The 23,160-nt window shown below is 36.5% G+C and overlaps 1 pseudogene across 1 annotated transcript in view; it reads right to left on the reverse strand.

Moving 5' to 3' along the window:
* Positions 1–22,389, reverse strand: part of LOC308608826 (V-type proton ATPase subunit B, brain isoform-like) — a 42,007-nt pseudogene extending 19,618 nt beyond the window's left edge. Inside the window, exon 1 of the transcript in view lies at positions 22,238–22,389. The product of the transcript in view is annotated as a V-type proton ATPase subunit B, brain isoform-like (transcript). The remainder of the gene's footprint in view (positions 1–22,237) is intronic.
* Between the last annotated feature and the right edge of the window lie 771 nt (positions 22,390–23,160).

Consider the following 23,160-nt stretch of genomic DNA (forward strand, 5'->3'; position numbering starts at 1 on the left):
AGCAAGATAAAAACCCAAGAGACCTAACAAATGAAGAGGAAATAGGCAGTCTACCTGAGAAAGATTTCAGAATAATGATAGTAAAGATGATCTAATATCATGGAAATAGAAGAGACAAAATGCAAGAAACAGTTAACAAGGACCTAGAAGAACTAAAGACCAATCAAGCAATGATTAGAAACACAATACATGAAATTAAAAATACTCTAGATGGGATCAATAACAGAATAACTGAGGCAGAAGAACGGATAAGTGACGTGGAAGATAAAATAGTGGAAATAACTGCAGCAGAGCAGAATAAAGAAAAAAGAATGAAAAGAACAGAGGACAGTCTCAGAGACCTCTGGGACAACATTAAATGCAACAACATTTGAATTATAGAGGTTCCAGAAGGAGAAGAGAAAAAGAAAGGGACTGAGAAAATATTTAAAGAGATTATAGTTGAAAACTTCCCTAATATGGGAAAGGAAATAGTTAATGAAGTCCAGGAAGCACAGAGATTCCTATACAGGATAAATCCAAGGAGAAACACGCCAAGCCACATATTAATCAAACTATCAAAAATTAAATACAAAGAACAAATATTAAAAGCAGCAAGGGAAAAGAAATAAATAACAAACAAGGGAATCCACATCAGGTTAACAGCTGATCTTTCAGCAGAAACTCTACAAGCCAGAAGGGAGTGGCAGGACATATTTAAAGTGATGAAGGAGAAAAACCTAAAACCAAGATTACTCTACCCAGCAAACATCTCATTCAGATTTGATGGAGAAATTAAAATTTTTACAGACAAGCAAAAGCTGAGAGAGTTCAGCACCACCAAAACAGCTTTACAACAAATGCAAAAGGAACTTCTCTAGGCAAGAAACACAACAGAAGGAAAAGACCTACAATAACGCACCCAAAACAATTAAGAAAACAGAAAAAGGAACATACATATCGATAATTACCATAAACGTAAATGGACTAAATGCTCCCACCAAAAGACACAGATTCGCTGAATGGATACAAAAACAAAAACCATATATATGCTGTCTACAAGAACCCACATCAGACCTAGAGACACATACAGATTGAAAGCAAGGACACGGAAAAAGATATTCCATGCAAATGGAAATCAAAAGAAAGCTGGAGTAGCAATTCTCATATCAGACAAAATAGACTTTAAAATAAAGACTATGAGAAGAGACAAAGAAGGACACTACATAATGATCAAGTGTTTGACACAAGAAGAAGATTTAACAATTGTAAATATTTATGCACCCAATATAGGAGCACCTCAATACATAAGGCAAGTAGTAACAGCCATAAAACGTGAAATCAACAGTAACACACTCATAGTAGGGGACTTCAAAACCCAACTTTCACCAATGGACAGATCACCCAAAATGAAAATAAATAAGCAAACACAAGCTTTAAATGATACATTAAACAAGATGGACTTAATTGATATTTATAGTCCTATAAATATCCATACAAAAACAACAGAATACACATTTTTCTCAAGTGCTCATGGAACATTCTCAAGGATAGATCATATCTTGGGTCACCAATCAAGCCTTGGTAAATTTAAGAAAATCGAAATTGTATCAAGTATCTTTTCTGACAGCAATGCTATGAGACTAGATAACAATTACCAGAAAAGATCTGTAAAAAATTCAAACACAGGGAGGCTAAACAATACACTACTTAATAACGAAGTGATCACTGAAGAAATCAAAGAGGAAATTTAAAAATACCTAGAAACAAATTACAATGGAGACACGATGAACCAAATCCTATGGGATGCAGCAATAGCAGATGTAAGGGGGAATTTTATAGCAATACAATCCCACCTTAAGAAACAGGAAGTATCTCGAGTAAACAACCTGAACCTGCACCTAAAGCAATTAGAGAAAGAAGAACAAAAGTCCCCCAAAGTTAGCAGAAGGAAAGAAATCATAAAGATCAGATCAGAAATAAATGAAAAAGAAATGAAGGAAACGATAGCATAGATCAATAAAGCTAAAAGCTGGTTCTTTGAGAAGGTAAACAAAATTGATAAACCATTAGCCAGACTCATCAAGAAAAAAAGGGAGAAGACTCAAATCAATAGAATTAGACATGAAAAAGGAGAAGTAACAACTGACACTGCAGAAATACAAAAGATCATGAGAGATTACTACAAGCAAATCTATGCTAATAAAATGGACAACTTGAAAGAAATGAACAAATTCTAAAAATGCACAACCTAACAAGACTGAATCAGGAAGAAAGAGAAAATATGAACAGACCAATCACAAGCACTGAAATTGAAACTGTGATAAAAAATCTTCCAACAAACAAAAGCCCAGGACCAGATGGCTTCACAGGCGAATTCTATCAAACATTTAGAGAAGAGCTAACACCTATCCTTCTCAAAATCTTCCAATATATAGCAGAGGGAGGAACACTCCCAAACTCATTCTACGAGGCCACCATCACCTTGATTCCAAAACCAGGCAAGGATTTCACAAAGAAAGAAAACTACAGGCCAATATCACTGATGAACATAGATGGAGAAAATCCTCAACAAAATACTAGCAAACAGAATCCAACAACACATTAAAAGTATCATACACCATGATCAGGTGGGGTTTATTCCAGGAATGCAAAGATTCTTCAATATATGCAAATCAAACACCGTGATACACCATATTAACAAATTGAAGGAGAAATACCATATGATCATCTCAATAGATGCAGAGAAAGCTTTTGACAAAATTCAACACACATTTATGATAAAAACCCTGCAGAAAGCAGACTTAGAGGGAACTTTCCTCAACATAATAAAGGCCATATATGGCAAACCCACAGCCAACATCCTCCTCAATGGTGAAAAACTGAAACCATTCCCACTGAGATCAGGAACAAGACAAGGGTGCCCACTCTCACCACTCTTATTCAACATAGTTTTGGAAGTTTTAGCCACAGCCATCAGAGAAGAAAAGGAAATAAATGGAATCCAAATTGGAAAAGAAGAATTAAAGCTGTCACTGTTTGCAGATGACATGATACTATACATAGAGAATCCGAAAGATGCTACCAGAAAACTACTAGAGCTAATCAATGAATTTGGTAAAGTAACATGATACAAAATTAATGCACAGAAATCTCCGTCATTCCTGTACAATAAAGTTGAAAAATCTGAAAGTGAAATCAAGAAAACACTCCCATTTACCATTGCAACAAAAAGAATAAAATATCTAGGAATAAACCTACCTAAGGAGACAAAAGACCTGTATGCAGAAAATTATAAGACACTGATGAAAGAAATTAAAGATGGTACAAATAGATGGAGAGATATACCATGCTCCTGGATTGGAAGAATCAATATTGTGAAAATGACTCTACTACCCAAAGCAATCTACAGATTCAATGCAATCCCTATCCAACTTCCACTGGCATTTTTCACAGAACTAGAACAAAAAATTTCAAAATTTGTTTGGAAAAACAAAAGACCCCAAATAGTCAAAGCAATCTTGAGAACAAAAAACGGAGCTGGAGGAATCAGGCTCCCTGATTTTAGACTATTCTACAAAGCTACAGTAATCTAGACAGTGTGGTACTGGCACAAAAACAGAAAGACAGATCAATGGAACAGCACAGAAAGCCCAGAGATAAACTCACGCACATATGGTCACCTTATCTTTGATAAAGGAGGCAGGAATGTACAGTGGAGAAAGGACAGCCTGTTCAATAAGTTATGTTGGGAAAACTGGACAGGGACATGTAAAAGTATGAGATTAGATCACTCCCTAACACCATATACAAAAATAAACTCAAAGTGGATTAAAGACCTAAATGTAAGGCAAGAAACTATCAAACTCTTAGAGGAAAACATAGGGAGAACACTCTATGACATAAATCACAGCAAGATCCTTTTGGACCCACCTCCTAGAGAAATGGAAATAAAAACAAAAATAAACAAATGGAACCTAATGAAACTTAAAAGCTCTTGCACAGCAAAGGAAACCATAAACAAGACCAAAAGACAACCCTCAGAATGGGAGAAAATATTTGCAAATGAAGCAACGGACAAAGGATTAATCTCAAAAATTTATAAGCAGCTCATGCAGCTCAATAGCAAAAAATAAACAACCCAATCCATAAATGGGCAGAAGACCTAAATAGACATTTCTCCACAGAAGATATACAGACTGCCAACAAACACATGAAAGAATGCTCAACATCATTAATCATTAGAGAAACGCAAATCAGAACAAAAATGAGATATCATCTCACACCAGTCAGAATGGTCATCATCAAAAAATCTAGAAACAATAAATGTTGGAGAGGGTGTGGAGAAAAGGGAACACTCTTGCACTGCTGGTGGGAATGTGAATTGGCACAGCCACTATGGAGAACAGTATGGAGGTTCCTTAAAAAACTAAAAATAGAACTACCATATGACCCAGCAATCCCACTACTAGGCATATACCCTGAGAAAACCATAATTCAAAAAAAAAAACATGTACCAAAATGTTCATTGCAGCTGTATTCACAATAGCCTGGAGATGGAAACAACCTAAGTGTCCATCATCGGATGAATGGATAAAGAAGATGTGGCACATATATACAATGGAATATTACTCAGCCATAGAAAGAAACGAAATTGAGCTATTTGTAATGAGGTGGATAGACCTAGAGTCTGTCATACAGAGTGAAGTAAGTCAGATAGAGAGAGACAAATACCGTATGCTAACACATTTATATGGTATTTAAGAAAAAAAAGTCATGAAGTTCCTAGGGGTAAAACAGGAATAAAGACAGAGACCTACTTGAGAATGGATTTGAGGATATGGGGAGGGGGAAGGGTAAGCTGTGACAAAGCGAGAGAGAGGCATGTACTATATTCACTACCAAATGTAAGTTAGATAGCTAGTGGGAAGCAGCCGCAGAGCACAGGGAGATCAGCTCTGTGCTTTGTGACCGCCTGGAGGGGTGGGATGGGGAGGGTGGGAGGGAGGGAGATGCATGAGGTAAGAGATGTGGGAACAGATGTATATGTATGACTGATTCACTTTGTTATAAAGCAGAAACTAATAAAAAAATAAAAAAATAAATAATAATAGTCTTGTCCACCAAAAACAGTGACTCTAGGCCCTGCTAGAGTTCTTTTGGATCAGTTGTGAATGAGTTTTTAACTTGCTAGACTGGCCTGTGAAACTCAGAAAAGTTTCATACCCATGACAAAAAACCCCCCCAAAAAACCAAAAACAAAACAAAAAAACACATCCCTAAATATATATAAGTTATGTATAAACGAAGTTAAAACAACTCATTGAGATTACAACTTAAAAAAGATCAAGTCCATATTAACACATCATACAGTCTTTAAAATGGGCCTTGAAACTAGCATAATAGGGCCTTAATCTCATTTAAAAATTCATGTTAAATAGCAACATCCTAGGTTGTGTTTAAATTCTCTCTAGCCAGAAGCACCGAAGTCTAATGAAATTAAGTATTTTAAAGTTTTGAGTAAAATTTTTCTTACTTTTGATCTAAGAAACACATACACATACATGCACACACAAACAAACACACATTTATATGAGTGTGTTGGAAGCTACATTAAAATGCAGTCACCTCTTTGGTTTCTATTTAGTACCACAAAACAGTATCCTGAGGTATTGTAGACCAGAAAGAGTGAATGCATTTGCCAAAGGTATACATTTTACAATGGTTGTAATTTAAATCCTGAGACAGTATGACTCATGTTACTCACAGTTTTCTCCATTAGCACTACACCTAATAGAGCGACTATATGTCTTACCTTTTTATAGGGACAACACTGAGTTCGTGTAACTTTTTTTCAATAATGGAAATTTGCTAAATGTATTATAATACCAGGGACTTCCCTGGTGGTACAGTGGTTAAGAATCCACCTGCCAATGCAGGGGACACAGGTTCCGTCCCTGGTCTGGTAAGATCCTACATGCCATGGAGCAACTAAGCCTGTGCACCACAACTACTGAGCCTGCACACCACAACTACTGAAGCCTGATCGCCTAGAGTCTGTGCTCTGCACCAAGAGAAGCCACCGCAATGAGAAGCCTGCAAACCACAACAAAGAGTAGCCCCCGCTCGCCGCAACTAGAAGAAGCCCACGCACAGCAACAAAGACCCAACGCAACCAAAAATAAATAAAATTAATTAAAAAATAAGCACGATGCCATACCTCTGCAAGAACTAGCATTGACATATATACACTACCAAAAGTAAAATAGATAGCTAGTGGGAAGCAGCTGCATCACACGGGGTGATCAGCTCGGTGCTTTGTGACCACCTAGAGGCGTGGGATAGGGCGGGTGGGAGGGAGACGCAAGAGGAAGGGGATATGGGGATATATGTGTACATATAGCTGATTCACTTTGTTATACAGCAGAAAATAACACAACACATTGTAAAGCAATTATACTCCAATAAAGATGTTAAAAATAAATATTAGATGAGGTGACTATTTACCTCCCAATAAAAGAAATATACATTGCAAATAAAAATAAATAAATAAATACACAGGGTAAACAAAGAATGTTGCCTGCCCTTCCAGTTCTACCAGGATTAAGTTGCAGCCCACTGCAGTGTGGCCTGAGGGGAATTCAGGATGGAAAAACAGGAAGCATTCTGTGTTTTGGATATGCGGGGCCCCTCAATAGTTAAGATGCACATGTAAGGAAGAATTTCACTGACCGTAGATTCTTGCATCTTCCCATACATAGAAAAGCACTAAAATCATTAACTTCAGATTTTTTCTTTAGCTTATGAGAACTGGCTTCATTATTTTATAGTCGAATTTTGAACTTGTGTCTCTTTTGAAAGAATGACAGGGTCTAGTGATAAGACAATAAAATACGACTGCTAACTGAATAAGTTCCATTTCTTTATTAATTGTATTAAATAGCAGAGTATTTGTTCTAACATCTAGTATATCTTTTAGTGGGTATTACCTAAGATATTCTGTCATTAATGTTGGTAGTTCTCTTATAGCACATTTCCTAGTGATTAGCCTTAACCCAGTTATCATGCCTATTAGGAGAATAATGCAAACTGGATTGAGTTCCTTGAAAAATAAGACCATCATCTTTATCCAGCCAGGTTATACACCAACATGTGTGGATGAACCATCTGTAGATAATCATGAGTTTTTAGTATTATTACTATTATTAATTTATTTTTATATCAGATGACTATATCTTATTCAAACAGGACAGATACTATTGGATATGGACATTGGTTTTAGAATAGAATTTTCCTGGTGAGAGAAAAAATCCTTTATTTTTGTTATTTCTAAATTTTATTTCTGCTATTTCTAATTTTATGTATCTATCTTACAGGCTAGAGTATTTTGTCCTTAGCTCATGATGACAAATAGAAGCACACTATTGGCGAAGTGTAGCTGTTTTATAACCATAATTTCAGAATAAATATGTTTCAAAATAATTGTATTAAGACCATTCTGCAATAACTGTAAAGACTGCAACTGGACATTATATTTATTTGTAATTCAATAAAAGAACATTTTTAAGCATTAATACATAAATGCTCATATTTTTAAGTTTTTACATTTCTAAAAAAGAGTTTGACAATCATACTTTTCAGTTCAGTAATAGATTGGTATGGGAATAAATCAGCAAGGAAATGATTAAAAAGAGATAAGAGGTTACTTTCTGTGAGCATTCACTTATTGAATGCCGCTATTAACTATTCTGACCATGCTGTATAGTTAGCGGCTGTCTGGCTCCAACTGTGCAACATCCATATTAGAGCACTACATGCCAATTGAATATTAAATCTTGCCAAGTAGCATTCATAGTCTCATGTTACAGATATCTTGCTGTGCCTGATGTCTGAAAACTCCATGTATGATCCAAGTGGTCATTAGCATTAATTTCATGGAGAACTTTTATCTGAGATTTTGAAGCAATAGTTACACAAAGTGGCTCCCTTTTTGGGTGCTATGCAGCTATCAGGAAATCTGTGATTACATTTAAGCCTTGGACTGTGGGGAAGCCAAAAACTGTTCCACACATATTCAGAGTTCAGCAAGTTTCAGTGCTGAAACCTGGATGAAGACCTTTTGATACAACAAAATGTCACATCAAAATTTTGTTTGCTTCCATGAAGGACCCCCTTAGCAGGAAGTTTTCTGAGATATCATGCCCATAGAACCAGAGATAGAAACTTTCAAAGACAGAACATTTTAGCACAGCTAACAGAAATGAAGCTTCACAGTTTCTGTGTTTGGCCGATATGACTAAAATCCCTGGAGCTTGAAATAATTTGGTATGGTTATTTTGATCAGCCTAATGGTTAAATTATATTGCTGCTTGGGTGAGCTAATTAACTGCATGATCAACAATTTGTTCTATACTCTGAAATAAAAAATCCAAAAATATTGTGACCAATTTGGCAAACATTGATATAAATAATGCTTTGCTTTAATATGTATGAGAGTTAGAAGTGAGAAGTAAAAGGTGGCACTGTTTACTAAATATCTGTTCTTCATCATCATTAAATAAAATTAATTGAGCATTCATGTGGTACATAACACTCATTATAAGCATACAGGAATATCAAGATGAATTTTGTCACATCCTAGTTATTAAGAAATTTGCAATCCAAGTGTAAAAGTAATGAAGATATTTCCTCCCAATATTTTATAATATCTCGATTTTGAAATATACTATTTTGCATGTACAAACACGTTTGAGAAACCTATCTCTGCATGAAAAGGCTGTGGCTAATTTATATTAACAATTATTTTCATTTAGACATTCCCTTTTATAATTGTAACTATTTTTATTTCTTACAATAAAAGACACACACACACACATACACACTTCTTCCCAAACGTCTCCTTAAATCTTTCCATTTCCCCACATGTCACCCAACTCATAGACATGTAAAACTATCTTCAAACCCACACTAGCCTGAAAATTTTAAATTTAATTATTTTATGGAAAGTATGAAAAAGAGAGCACCATATACCCACTGGATCAAAGCATATTTATTTTGCATTTTCACGTGTGTGTTATGGCCAAATATCTTCTTACTTATTTTTTAACATCATTATTGGAATATAATTGTTTTACATTATTGTGTTAGATGCTGCTGCATAAAAAAGTGAATCAGGTATACATAAACATATATCACCATATCTCCTCCCTCTTCCATATCTCTGCCACCCTCCATATCCCACCCCTCTAGGTGGACACAAAGCACCAATCTGATCTCCCTGTGCTATGTGGTTGCTTCCCACTAGCTATCTATTTTACATTTGGTAGTGTATGTATGTCTATGCCACTCTCTCACTTCGCCTCAGCTTACCCTTCCCATACCCCGTGTCCTCAGGTCCATTCTCTACATCTTTTTCTTTATTTCTGCCCTGCCCTTAGGTTCTTCAGAAACTTTGATTTTTTTTTTTTTTAGATTCCATATATATGTGTTAGCATACAGTACTTGGTTTCTCTTTCTGACTTACTTAAATCTATATGACAGCCTCTAGGTCCATCCACCCCACTGCAAATAACTCAATTTCGTTTCTTTTTATGTGTGCTACATCTTCTTTATCCATTCTTCTGTCGATGGACACTTAGGTTGCTTCCATGTCCTGTCTATTGTAAATAGAGCTGCAATAAACATTGTGATACATGACTCTTTTTGAATTATGGTTTTCTCAGGTTATACGCCCAGTAGTGGGATGGCTGGGTGGTATGATAGTTCAATTTTTAGTTTTTTAAGAAACCTCCATACTGTTAGCCATAGTGGCTGTATCAGTTTACATTCCCACCAGCAGTGCAAGAGGGTTCGTTTTTCTCCACACCCTCTCCAGCATTTATTGTTTCTAGATTTTTTGATGATGGCCATTCTGACCGGTGTGAGGTGATATCTCATTGTGCTTTTGATTTGCATTTCTCTAATGATTAGTGATGTTGAGAATCCTTTCATGTGTTTGTTGGCAATCTGTATATCTTCTTTGGAGAAATGTCTATTTAGGTCTCTTGCCCATTTTTGGATTGGGTTTTTTGTTTTTTTTATTTTGAGCTGTATGAGCTGCCTGTATACTTTGGAGATTAATCCATTGTCAGTTGCTGCACTTGCAAATATTTTCTCCCATTCTGAGGGTTGTCTTTTGGTATTGTTTATGGTTTCCTTTGCTGTGCACAAGGCTTTAAGTTTCATTAGGTCCCCTCCCTGGAGGGGAGGTATGGATAGTGACCTGTGCTTGTACACAGGTTTCTTGGTGGCTGCAGCAGCAGCCTTAGCATCTCATGCCCATCTCTGGTGTCTGTGCTGATAGCCGCAGCTCGTGCCCATCTCTGGAGCTCATTTAGGCAGTGCTCTGAATCTCCTCTCCTCGTGCACCCCAAAACAATGGTCTCTTGCCTCTTAGGCTGGTCCAGACTTTTACCCAGACGCCCTCCTGGCTAACTGTGGCACACTAGCCCCCTTCAGGCTGTGCCTCACGCATCCATCCCCAGTCCTCTGCCTGGGATCTGACCTCTGAAGCCCAAGCCTCAGCTCCCAGCCACCACCTGCCCCGGTGGGTGAGCAGACAAACCTCTCAGGCTGGTGAGAGCTGGTCGACACTGATCCTTTGTGCGGGAATCTCTCCACTTTGCCCTGTACACCCCTGTTGCTGTGCTCTCCACCGTGGCCCCAAAGCTTCCCCTCCACCCACCCACCATCTTTACCAGTGAAGGGGCTTCCTAGTGTGTGGAAGCTTGTCCTCCGTCACAGCTCCCTCCCAGAGTTGCAGGTCCTGTCCCTATTCTTTTGTCTCTGTTTTTTCTTTTTTTCTTTTGCCCTACGCAGGTACGTGGGGAATTTCTTGCCTTTTCGAAGTCTGAGGTCTTCTGCCTGCGTTCAGTAGCCGTTCTGTAGGAGTTGTTCCACATGTGGATGTATTTTATATTTTTTTATTTTTTATTAGTTTCTGCTTTATAACAAAGTGAATCAGTCATACATATACATCTGTTCCCACATCCCTTCCCTCATGCATCTCCCTCCCTCCCACCCTCCCCATCCCACCCCTCCAGGCGGTCACAAAGCACCGAGCTGATCTCCCCGTGCTCTGCGGCTGCTTCCCACTATCTATCTACCTTACGTTTGGTAGTGTATATATGTCCATGCCTCTCTTTCGCTTTGTCACAGCTTACCCTTCCCCCTCCCCATATCCTCAAGTCCATTCTCAAGTAGGTCTGTGTCTTTATTCCCGTTTTACCCCTAGGTTCTTCATGACATTTTTGATGTATTTGTGGGGAGGAAGGTGATCTCCATGTCTTACTCCTCCGCCATCTTGAAACTCTGCCCCAAATATCTTTTTACATACTACATTTTTTACATTCAAGAAAGGTAAAAAAATATTTCCAAAGAGATATTAAATGGTAGAATATGCTTAAAACATACCAGAGACCATTCACAGAGTCAGTATTTTTTAGATAAACAAATTAGAAACTATTAGAATTCTGTGGTAGTCTGTTTTCTCTTTACAATTATAGAGTAAGGGTTATAAATTTCCAGAAAATTTAAAAGGTCTAGAGCTTTAAAAAAAATGAAGCCTTGTTTTATTTTGAGAGGTATGCATTTTAAATGTACCGAAAAACCCAGAAAAAATGTACAGTCAATTAACCTATCTTATTGCTGATTTCCTCATTATTAAAAATAGGGGTGGGGCTTCCCTGGTGGCGCAGTGGTTGAGAGTCCGCCTGCCAATGCAGGGGACATGGGTTCGTGCCCCGGTCCGGGAAGATCCCACATGCCGCGGAGTGGCTGGGCCCGTGAGCCATGGCCGCTGAGCCTGCGCATCCGGAGCCTGTGCTCCGCAACGGGAGAAGCCACAACAGTGAGAGGCCCGCGTACCACAAAAAAAAAAAAAAAAAAAAATGCCTTGTGTATGGGAAGTGTTCAATAAATGCTAGTTCTTTTCTACTCCATTACCTTACTTATATCCCAGAGTACCTTAATCACAGTAAAGTCTTAATGATACTGAATGGATAGTTGATTGGGAAAAAAAAATCTTTTGAACTGCTTGATTACCATTATTCAACAGATTCAGATTGTATAAATTCTATATGTAAAAAGATCACAGAACTATTTATCAGGCTCTGATCATATGATTCCAAGCTCAGGTATTTTTACACCATAACCCAAAGAGGGAAATGAGAGAACAGACAAAAAAGCTAGTTTTAGAATTAACAGTAAGATTAGAGAAGACACTACATGAATTATTTTCATTGGATTTTATTGAGGAAAATTAAGAATAAAGCTTTCCTGAAAGTGTTTAGTAAATCAAAGGGGACTTCCCTGCTGGTCCAGTCGTTAAGAATCTGCCTTCCAGTGCAGGGGACACGAGTTTGATCCCCGGTCGGGGAACTAAGATCCCACATTCCACAGGGCAACTAAGCCCATGTGCTGCAACTACTGAGCCCGTGTGCTCTGGAGTCCACATGCCACAACTAGAGAGAAGCTGGCACGCTGCAACAAAGAGCCCACTCACCGCAACTAAGGCCCAATGCAGCCAAATAAATATATTAATAAAATGTAGATTAAAAAGAATCAAAGGTGTCAGAGAAAAGTTATTTTAAATGTGTATGGTGGTCTATACCTGTTCTATCCAATATGGTAGCCACTAGTCAGATTTGGTTATCTAAATTTAAATCAATTAAAATAAAATAAACCTACTATTTAGTCTTACTAGTCGAATTTCAAGTCCACTATAGCCACATGTGACTAGTTGCTGACACATTGGACAGCACTAATCTATAGAAAAGTTTTGTCATTGCAGAAAGATTTATTCAGAATCACTTGTCAAGTCTTAGTCAATATACTAGGTGCAGGAGAATCATAAGGGCTGGAGAGCATCTCTTGAACAGTTTGAAGAAACTCAAAATTGAAATTGTGGAACAGATGACCACAAAGTATTACATTTTGTTATAAATGGCCACTATGCTGACTCCAATCCATAAGAATCCTGAGAACTATAGACCAATAATTATTATTCTTACATTGTGGGTGAGGTGGAAAATTAACAGCAATATCATCAGATGCTTAAGAAAACATAACTTATTATGTAAAAGCAATCATGATTTCTATAAAGGAAAATTATGACTGACAAAATCAACTAGGGTTTTTTGAGCATTTCGAGTAAGGGGGTTGAAATGGTTATAACTTATTTAAACTTTCAAAAAACTTTTACAAGTTTCCACACCAAAGGCCTTTAAAGTGTCTGTCATTGAATAGATGGTCTCTAAAATTTCTTCCATACTAACATCTGATGCTGACCTTCCTGAAAATGAACTGCCAAGCTGACAAGGATAATCTGTGTGGAGATCTCGCAAGACTGGGTGAGTGGGTAGAACTCAGCAGATAAGCTTCAATGAGCTAAGTATTACTTATTAGAAAATGGGCTTCAAACAATAACCTTGGCATTTAACATACTGAAAACACAGAGTTGAAGGATAGCAATAAACAAAAGCTCCTTTGATTCTTCAAATATGAAGGACAGTGAAGCAAATTTAAAGTATGATATGCCAGAAAGGATACAGAATTTTAGCAGTGACTATCATAGAATCTTATCTGTTATCTAGTCTACTTTTCTACCTGAAGATGTCACTCCTGTCTCATCCTACCCTCTTTGGAATATTTCCAGTTTTGAGAAGTGCACCCCTCACTGGACCAATCTGTTTAGTTATTTGATTGCTCCAACTGTTAGAAAATAGATATATTACATTGAATTGAAGTTTGTCTACCATAATCTCTACCATTGGTTTTGGTTCTGAATTTCAGAACTAGGCAAAAGAAAAATAATCTTTCTTCCACTTACATTCCCTGCACATGCTTTAAGACACATATCATGAACAATATGTACATACATTTTCCTTCTATTAAAAAAAATATTTAAAAAATATCACCCAAATCAGAATATAGTTGCAAAATAAGATATGTTACTAAGGGAGAAACATCTTCCGGCAAGAGGGTATAGCATGGTTTCCCTGGTGGTGCAGTGGTTAAGAATCTGCCTGCCAATGCAGGGGACATGGGTTTGAACCCTGGTCTGGGAAGATCCCACATGCTGCAGAGCAACTAAGCCTGTGTGCCACAACTACTGAGCCTGCACTCTATAGCTCGCAAGCCACAACTACTGAGCCCAGGTGCCACAACTACTGAAGCCCGCACACCTAGAGCCCGTGCTCCTCAACAAGATAAGCCACTGCCATGAGAAGCCCGAGCACCGCAATGAAGAGTAACCCCCGTTCACCGCAACTAGAGAAAGCCCGCGTGCAGCAACGAAGACCCAATGCAGCCAAAAATAAATAAATAACATAAATAAATTTATTAAAATAAATAAAAAGAGGGTATAGCAAAGGAACCTGACCTAGACTTGTCCATTGTTTCATGGATCTTTATCATATCCCTGGATACCAGACATAATGATGTCCATCTGTCTTTCTACACATTCCAGCAGGACTTTGGACCAAAGAGACTTTCAACCAATGTCTATTTTTACAAACTTTTTAGTTTGAAATGATTTTAGACTTACAGACATGTTGCAAAAATTGCACAGTGAGTTCCTATATTACCTTGACTCAGCTTCCTCTAATGTTTATATTTTATATAACTATAGTACATTATCAAAATCAGGAAAATAATAATGGCACAATATTACTAACAGTTGTAACTAATTAACATAACTAACTAAGGTTTTATTTTTTCCATTATTAAAACAAAATACTTTGAAAATTTTTGAATGAGTAATAATTTAAACAATGAATTTCTTTTTCTCACCCCTGAACTCCAACAATTCAGTCTCCACCCCCAACCCCCTAAGCAGTAATCATTTTTATAGTTGCTTGTGTATTAATCCAAAGGTTTTTTTTATATAAATATAAGCAACATGAATATATATCCTTACTTCTTCCTCTTTCTTATACAAAAGGAAGCACACCATACACACTTTTTTGCACCTTTTTTTTTTCACTATACCTTCCTTGGAGATCTTTTCATATCAGTACAGAGATAACCCACTTGGTCTTTTGTAAAGTCCCATAGCGTTCCATTGTATGGATGTAGTATAGATTATTTAACTAGCCTCTCTTGATAGGCATTTGTGTGGTTTCCAATCCATTCCTACTGTAATCCATGCGGCAATAAAAATCTTATAAACATATCTGTCTGCACTTATGGAAATATATCTGCAGGATATTCACTCCCCCAAGTGATATTGCTAGGTCAAATGATATATGCATTTGTAATTGCCAAACTGCCTTTCCACCAGCCATTTTCTTCAGAGAAAGAATTTCTAATAGAATATATTGTCAAACTTTTGGATCTTTACTAAAATGATAGGCAAAAAATGGTATTTCAGTATAATTATAGTCATGTTTCTCTCATAATAATGAAGGAAGGTTAACATATTTTTATATGTTTAAGAGCTATTCGAATTTCCTTTTCAATGAACTGTCAGTTCATCTAATTTGTCCATTCTTTTATTGAATTGTTGATCTTTTACTTCACGGTTATGAACAATTTTTATATATTAAGGAAAATTAACCTATAGTTTCCCACCTAAAGAAAAGTATTGTTAATATTTTGGCATACGTATTTCCATCATATATGTATACTTTAGAAAAAGGATAGTTGTGATCCTTCAGCATTACAGTTTTCTATTTTCCACTTGATTGATGCTTGCTTTACAATGCTGTTAGTGTGACACAAATCAGTTAAGATTTTATCAGAATCGCCATAATTTGATACTGATGGTAAGTCCTCTCAATGATTTGGTCCTGAGTGCTTAACTACAGGTTTTCTGCTTTTGAATTTTTACAGAGGAGGCTCTTCCTCAGCAAACCAGAACGGCCTAGGAAGATACACTTAATGGTTAATCACTGCCATCTGTTGGTAAATATGGAGAATTTCATCCAGTGACTTTCCCCTGTGGCGTGGATATTTTATTGTTTTTGAAAACATATTTTTAAAAATTCCAGAAAATTTGGGTGCATGATAATCTTAAATAAAATGACAAAAATAGGAACAAAGATTAAGGAATCTTAGGAGTTTAGTCAGAACATATTTTTCTTTGAAACACTGATTCAAAAAGGTGCATACACCTCAATGTTCATAGCAGCATTATTTACAATAACCAAAACATGGAAACAACCGAAGTGTCTATCAACAGATGAATGGATGAAGAAGATGTGGTATAGATATACAATGGAATACTACTCAGACATAAAAAAGAATGATTTTTTGCCATTTGCAGCAGCATGGATGCATTTGGAGGGTATTATGCTTAGTGAAATAAGTCAGGGAAAGATAAATACTGTATGATATCACTTATATGTGGAATCTAAAAAGTACAACAAACTAGTGAATATAACATAAAAGAAGCAAACTCACAGATATAGAGAATACAACTAGTGGTTACCAGTGAGGGGAGAGAGAGGTGGAAGGGCAATATAGGGGCAGGGGAGTGGGAGGAATAAACTGTTGGGTGTCAGATAGGCTCAAGGATGTATTGTACAACACGAGGAATATAGCCAATATTTTGCAATAACTGTAAATGGAAAGTAACCTTTAAAAATTGTATAAAAATAAAAAGTAAAAAAATAAAATAAAATAAAGGTTAAAAAAGCTGCAAAATAATATTCCCCTTCCAATTACTAAGATTCCTTTAGTGTTTCTAACCAATTAATATTATTTTCCTAAGCAGAATACTGGACTGTTGAAAAAAACTAATCTCAGTAAAAGATATTATTTCTACCTTGCTGATTTCCAGTTCACTTTACATAACTAGTTGTCGTGGACAAATTAATTTCATGAATTGGATAAGTGACACAACATAAGGTTTTAACTGTGCAAATATTCATAAAACTATGACTAATTGTTTACTGATAAGGTAGAATAATGTACATATCCAAGGATAATGCAGACTGAAAATGTAGCAACGGTCTGGAGATTATCACAATTTGCACAGTGCTATCTGTAGTGGAGTGTTTGATAACATTTAACTGTTTGAAGATGATATTAACAACTTCTAGTGAGAAATTACTTAAATAATATAATATTCTCAGGTATCAGTAAAGAATACTTTAATTATTGGATATTATTTTCATTTATTATCTAGGAAGAATAAACTCCTGGATTTGGTAAATTGATAATTTAAAGCTTAGCTCATTATTTCCTCCTGCTTTCAATTCATTCTATTTGAAAACACAATAAATCCATCAATTTGTTAAGTTTGTGATTATAATGACAAATTTAGAAGATCTTAATTTTAGTCAAAGTATTCTTCCTTTTCAGTGAGCACATCTCAATATTTGTTGCCTCCACTATATGGTTTATTATATGCTCTTTAAGTCATACCAGTAATTATTTCTTTGCTCTTCAGACTATGCCAGTTTCCTGGGTCTCTATCAAATGTAGGGGTGTTTTTTCCCCCCCTCTGGACATAGTTGTCGTATATTTTCACCAGGTGAAAGTAGCTAAAACATGTTATATCCTGTGGCTGAATGTGGCCGAATCATGCCAGGTAACCTTGGTTTTAAAGGCAGATAAACTTAAAAAAAAACATATTTATGATCAGAACAACTAAAAATAAACAACAATAGCAATGGTGAATTCTCACAGGGCTAAACTATGCAGCTCACCTTCCTGCCAGAGATTCACAGAATATATTGGGACTTCTAATTATATGCTCATGCTAGGATTGTAACAGCTTTGAAAGCCACAAGCTATTCTGTGCTAAAAGTAAAAGTGGGTGGAGCTGAAGAAGAGGTAGCAAATACGTAGTCTTACCTCCACCCACTCAAATCTAATTGTTAAGTCAATTAGAAAAGATTAATGTTGACAATTCATGAATGAACTCAGGCTCTGCTTATTAATTCCTGGTTCTCTGCGTGTGAGTTAGCTGAATAAAGAAAATAGTGATGAATTTGCATGAAAAAGCGTTATTCACTTCTGTGGAAACCTGATCTGGGCCTTAGCTTCTGAAAAGTCATCACACGCCAAAGTCAATATTTTAAATGTACACTCAGAGCACAGTGCATCTGGACATCCTTCAAAAAAGTTTAATTCAGTTGGAAAGTTTCCTAGTCCTCTATTAAATTGTTAACCTGAAGTCCACTTCTACTTCCTAATGCCCTAGACTCTGGGAAACCCTCAAGAAGAGAAGGATATGGTAGATTGAGACCAGGCATGTTGGTTCACTTGTGCCGTCCCCAGTAAAGGGAAATTTAGGAAATGTTCACAGCAATGAAGAGAAAGTGTCTACAGTGGAAGTATTCGGATAGATGTAACAGGAACAAAGCAGGTATTTAGCCATAGGAAGACTGAGACCAGGAAAAGGGAGAGTAACATTTATTGAATATAGCCTAAACGATGTGCATTATATTTGACCCTCCTCCTGAATTTTATCCACTATTACAGCTTGTATAGTATTAAGTTAAAAAGGTATGATGAAAGGAGAGAAGGAGATGTGGAAAATAGGTGGGTAGCCAAAGTAACTACAGAGGCTAAGAATAAGTGAATACTTAGAAGAGGAAAAACACCACCTCCCTGCTTGCTTTTCTAACTCATAGGATTCATCTACAAAATAATTGGTCACTTCAGGAGAACAATTGACAACTAAAACAATTTGACAGCCCTAGAGTTAGCCTTTCATAACATCAACATTACTCACCATAGTATATTCATCCACAGTACCTTAAACTTCGTTTTTGAAAAATGTTTTAGATAGATAGACACAGATATATTCAGAAACACATAAATCTTATCCTTCATCCTCTAAGTCCCAATATTTAACTGTTCTGACTTATAATAGAAATTATATGACCACTGTCATTCATTCATCCACCATTTATCAACTTTTTATTTTTATTCTTTTCTTGTGGTACTCGGGCCTCTCACTGTTGTGGCCTCTCCCGTTGTGGAGCACAGGCTCCGGACGCGCAGGCTCAGCGGCCATGGCTCACGGGCGTAGCTGCTCCACGGCATGTGGGATCTTCCCGGACCGGGGCACGAACCCCTGTCCCCTGCATCGGCAGGCGGAATCTCAACCACTGCACCACCAGGGAAGCCCTATCAACTTTTTATCTTAACCTTTTCATGAGTTTTAATTTTAACTGGCCTTGACACTATTGAGAAGGTACCATATCAGGAATATATGTAGAATTATACAGAGGCTTGTGTTCTTTAGTCTCAAAGTAGGTCTTCCTTAAAATATAGAGATCATAATTGGACATATTCTAGGACTAATATACCATAACAAAAAGATGATGCTGCAGTGTCAAACAAATACTAGCGATTTGTTTGATTTGAAACAATAAAAGCATTGCTGCTGCTTCTGATACTTGTGGCTTGGTATGACACCCAGACCTCTTACTTCAGAGCTATTCCTAAGGTACACTGAATTGAAGAGATCCACACAAGTCTTCTGTTTCAGAGGATCTGTGCTACTGAGAACATATTGTTAGATAAGAAGAGATTTTCAGCTAGTTCAAAAAAAAAAAAAACACATAGCTCTAATTCGTGTCCTGTTACCCATATCTTTCTAGCCCTCTTTTAGTGGCTTCCTTTTCCCCTTTGATATGTGTTTTAACTTTCCCCAAGGATGCCTTTGATATATGTTTTAACTTGATTTTACCTGGAAACAAATGCTGGAGAAAAGAAGGAGAGAGCACTCCCAGTGTAATTTGCCCCAGGGCTGGCCTGTACTCTACTGATAAATAACTTGTCATCAACAATCCCATATTTGTACAATTTGATCTTCTGATCACACTTCATTTTGTTGTCTCTGACTACTTCTTTAATCTCCCAAAGTTCTTTTTGTTTCTCTAAGGCATTTGTCTCTTTGGTGTCTTCTGTAAACTTAGTTTAACTTACTAATGAATTTCAGTGTTTACCTGGCCTTGATCAGGTTGAGAAGGTCTCATAGCAGTATCAAAAGCATGTGCAGAATTATGCTGAGGTTGGAGTCCTGATAAACTCCTCTGTTCTCTGGCACAGTAAATTAAAAAAAAAAAAAATATATATATATATATATATATATATATATATATATATATATAGTTAGGATAGAGAAGTAGCTTAATTGGTTATAAATCACTTTTTAAAATAAACTCATTTTTGACAGCACAGAATGAATATTCCCATCTTAAGACTCCATTATTATATGTACCCGAGAGAATGCAATAATATTGGCTACAATTTGTTGAGTATTTTCCATGCTCAAAGTGTTTTACTTTACATTATCTGGTTTTTCCCAACATTTTATTAGGAAAATTTTCAAACACACACCAAAATTGAATTTTATAGTGAATGCCCATGTATCTACCACCTTGACTTAATCATTAACACTTTACTATACTTGCTTTTGCATATATCTATCCATTTACTCATTCTTCTATCCACCCATTAATCCATTATATTTTTAATGCAATTGAAAGTAAATTTCACACATCATTTTATTTCACAAAAATTACATTATCTTACTTGAGTAAGGCTTGCAAGATAAGTATTATTAACTCCATTTTACAGATGAGAAACCTGAGGCTGAGAAATTTTAAGGAAATTCCCCAAGGCCGCACAGTCAATGATTTATAGGGCAGGAATTTGAATCCCAGTCTGTCCTGCTCTATGTCCATACATTTTCCACTACACTAAGGAATCTTCCAGAGTATATATAGAAACACTCTGTCAATTCACAATTGAGGGAATGGCAGAAGGGAAAAAAAGGAGCTCAAACTAAATTATATTTTAACTGAAGAAAAATAAGGCAGATTAATTCTTTACCCAAAAAACCTATAAATAAGTCTAAATGCTAATAAACACTACTACTATTCTAATCTATAATCAAGCTTTTTGTTTTGCTTTTGCTTCTCAATGCAATTTTCCATTAATTATTTCATTTGATTCTCACAGCTATGGAGAAGTAGGATATGTATACCCAACCTCTTCATTTATAAAGGAGGAAACAGGGGCTAAGTGATCCTCTCAAAGTCATAGACAATTAGTAGAAGAGAGAGGATTGGAATATAAATCCAGTGTTCTAGAAAGCTTTGGAGTAGGAAAATTATGGAGAATACTTAAAAGGTGACTTGTTTATGGATATGATTTCTAATTAAAATGATTCTTTTAAATCTCAGGAGGTTTCCAACCTAATTCTGTTCTTAGAAGTGTGAGGCTGACAGTGCAAGCCACTTCCAATTTTAAAGTAATATTTCAAACTATCCTCATACTGCATAGAGGGTAACATTTTCTTGTCACTGGAGAATGATACTTCAAAGTAGATTCTAATTTGAATTAACTGATATAAAATTGGTGAGATTTTACCCTACTGGTATTTACCTTTCATATTTTTATCATTTAGAGGCAGTACAAAATATAAAGGGTACTATTTGTTTTAAGCAAAAAAAAAACAAAAGGAATGCAACAGGGCTTTACAGCTTTCAGAGAACTGTTTTACCTCATTAGAGTCCATTAGTGTAGCATGGGGATTAAGAGTTTAAGCCTGGGAGTCAGATTGCCTGGGTATGGACTTAGCCCTGTAACCTCAGCCAAGTTATTTGATCTCTCTGTGCCTTAGTAATCTCATCTGTACTTTATAGGGTTCTTATGAGGATTACATGAGTCGATAGGTATGAAACATTTATAATTCAGCCTGATACATAGAATAAGCTGTCTGTAAATGATTGTTGTTTTCAGTATCAATCTCACCATCTCTGTGAGATGTGTAGGTCAGATTATAGCAATCTCTATAGCTGAGAAAATTGAAGCCCAGTGAAGTGACGAGATTTGCCCAAGACAGAGTCAGATTACAGTCAAGCCTATTGGATGCTGGGGGTTGGGGTAAATAGGAGGTACTGGTACAGCTGTCCCCCTTCCCCTGCCTCAACTCTTAGGACAGTATGTGTGGTGCATACAAATAGCACCTTGGTGGAAGGAAGGCACTGAAGTAGGACAATTCTTTAGTGAATTACACTTGACTCACTTGGTTTTTATCTGAGGAAGGGGCTTTCCAGTTTTTGTTGTATCCAAATCCTGAACAAAATGTATTTAGTTATCCTGACTTTTGTTCTAATTTAATTAAATGTTGATGAATATGGAAGAGAATATATCAGCTGTATGCATGATAAATGATATCCATTATTTCTTGAATCATTTACTGATCTCACAAGAGATTTCCCATCATTCTCAGAGGTATTTAGAAATTTCTTACCGGTGATCATTTGTATTCTTCTTTGACTTCTTTTTACAGTAGTGGATAGTCTGGATTGTTACACCAACTAGTAAAGCCAGTCCTATTCCAGGCAATGCTGCTACTAAAATCAGGTCCAGAGTATTCCAGAGCTGGTCACATTTGGTCCCCATGTACCAATAATTTCCCCACCGACCTCTGAAATTTGGACATCTTGATAGAGATAATAAAAATAGAAAAATCTCACAAATTAGAGAAATAAAAACAAATTGTTTTCCCTGAAATAATCCAAACTTTCATTGTTACTAAACCATAAGGTTTCCCTTTAAGGCCCTCAGGAGATTTCTATTGTCCTATTTTTACACTTGAGCAAACATGCTAAAATGTACAGGTTTGAACACATTGAGTTAGCATGCAGAAGGTGGTCAGGATTTCCCAACCATTGGCTAATGAAGATGTGGTACTTAGAAGTGAAAAAAAAAGGTCTTACCCAAAATGACTGTCTCAACACTGCTTTTAAACTATCCACATTTTGCCCATTGCTCATGCCTCTATTCACTCTGGCTACTTCAGTTCTGTGACTGTTATGAAAAGAGTTTGAAGTGGCCTAATCTACTAGTTCTGGTACTGCAGCTGGGTGTTCCCTTGACCAACTCCTACAGTGATGAATGCAGGTTAACAGCCTGACTATGCCACTTGACAGCAAATACAAGAAGAAACATGAGAAGGTGAGAATAGGCTGTCTGCCAGCAAAATCTGCCTGTTTCCATCCTTCCCATGACTCCAGATCTTCCTCCTCTATTTTAAAGAAATAAATGATTCATATATAAACTTCTTGTGTTTTTATAAAGCCTGACACTTTGCCAGATAACCTGAGTGTGGTTCTCTGGTGCCTAGATTGAACTGACATAGCACACACCCACATAGAAATGTCTATGGGTTTG

Source organism: Mesoplodon bidens, assembly GCF_964165515.1.
Source record: "Mesoplodon bidens genome assembly, chromosome: X".
Classification (NCBI taxonomy): domain Eukaryota; kingdom Metazoa; phylum Chordata; class Mammalia; order Artiodactyla; family Ziphiidae; genus Mesoplodon; species Mesoplodon bidens.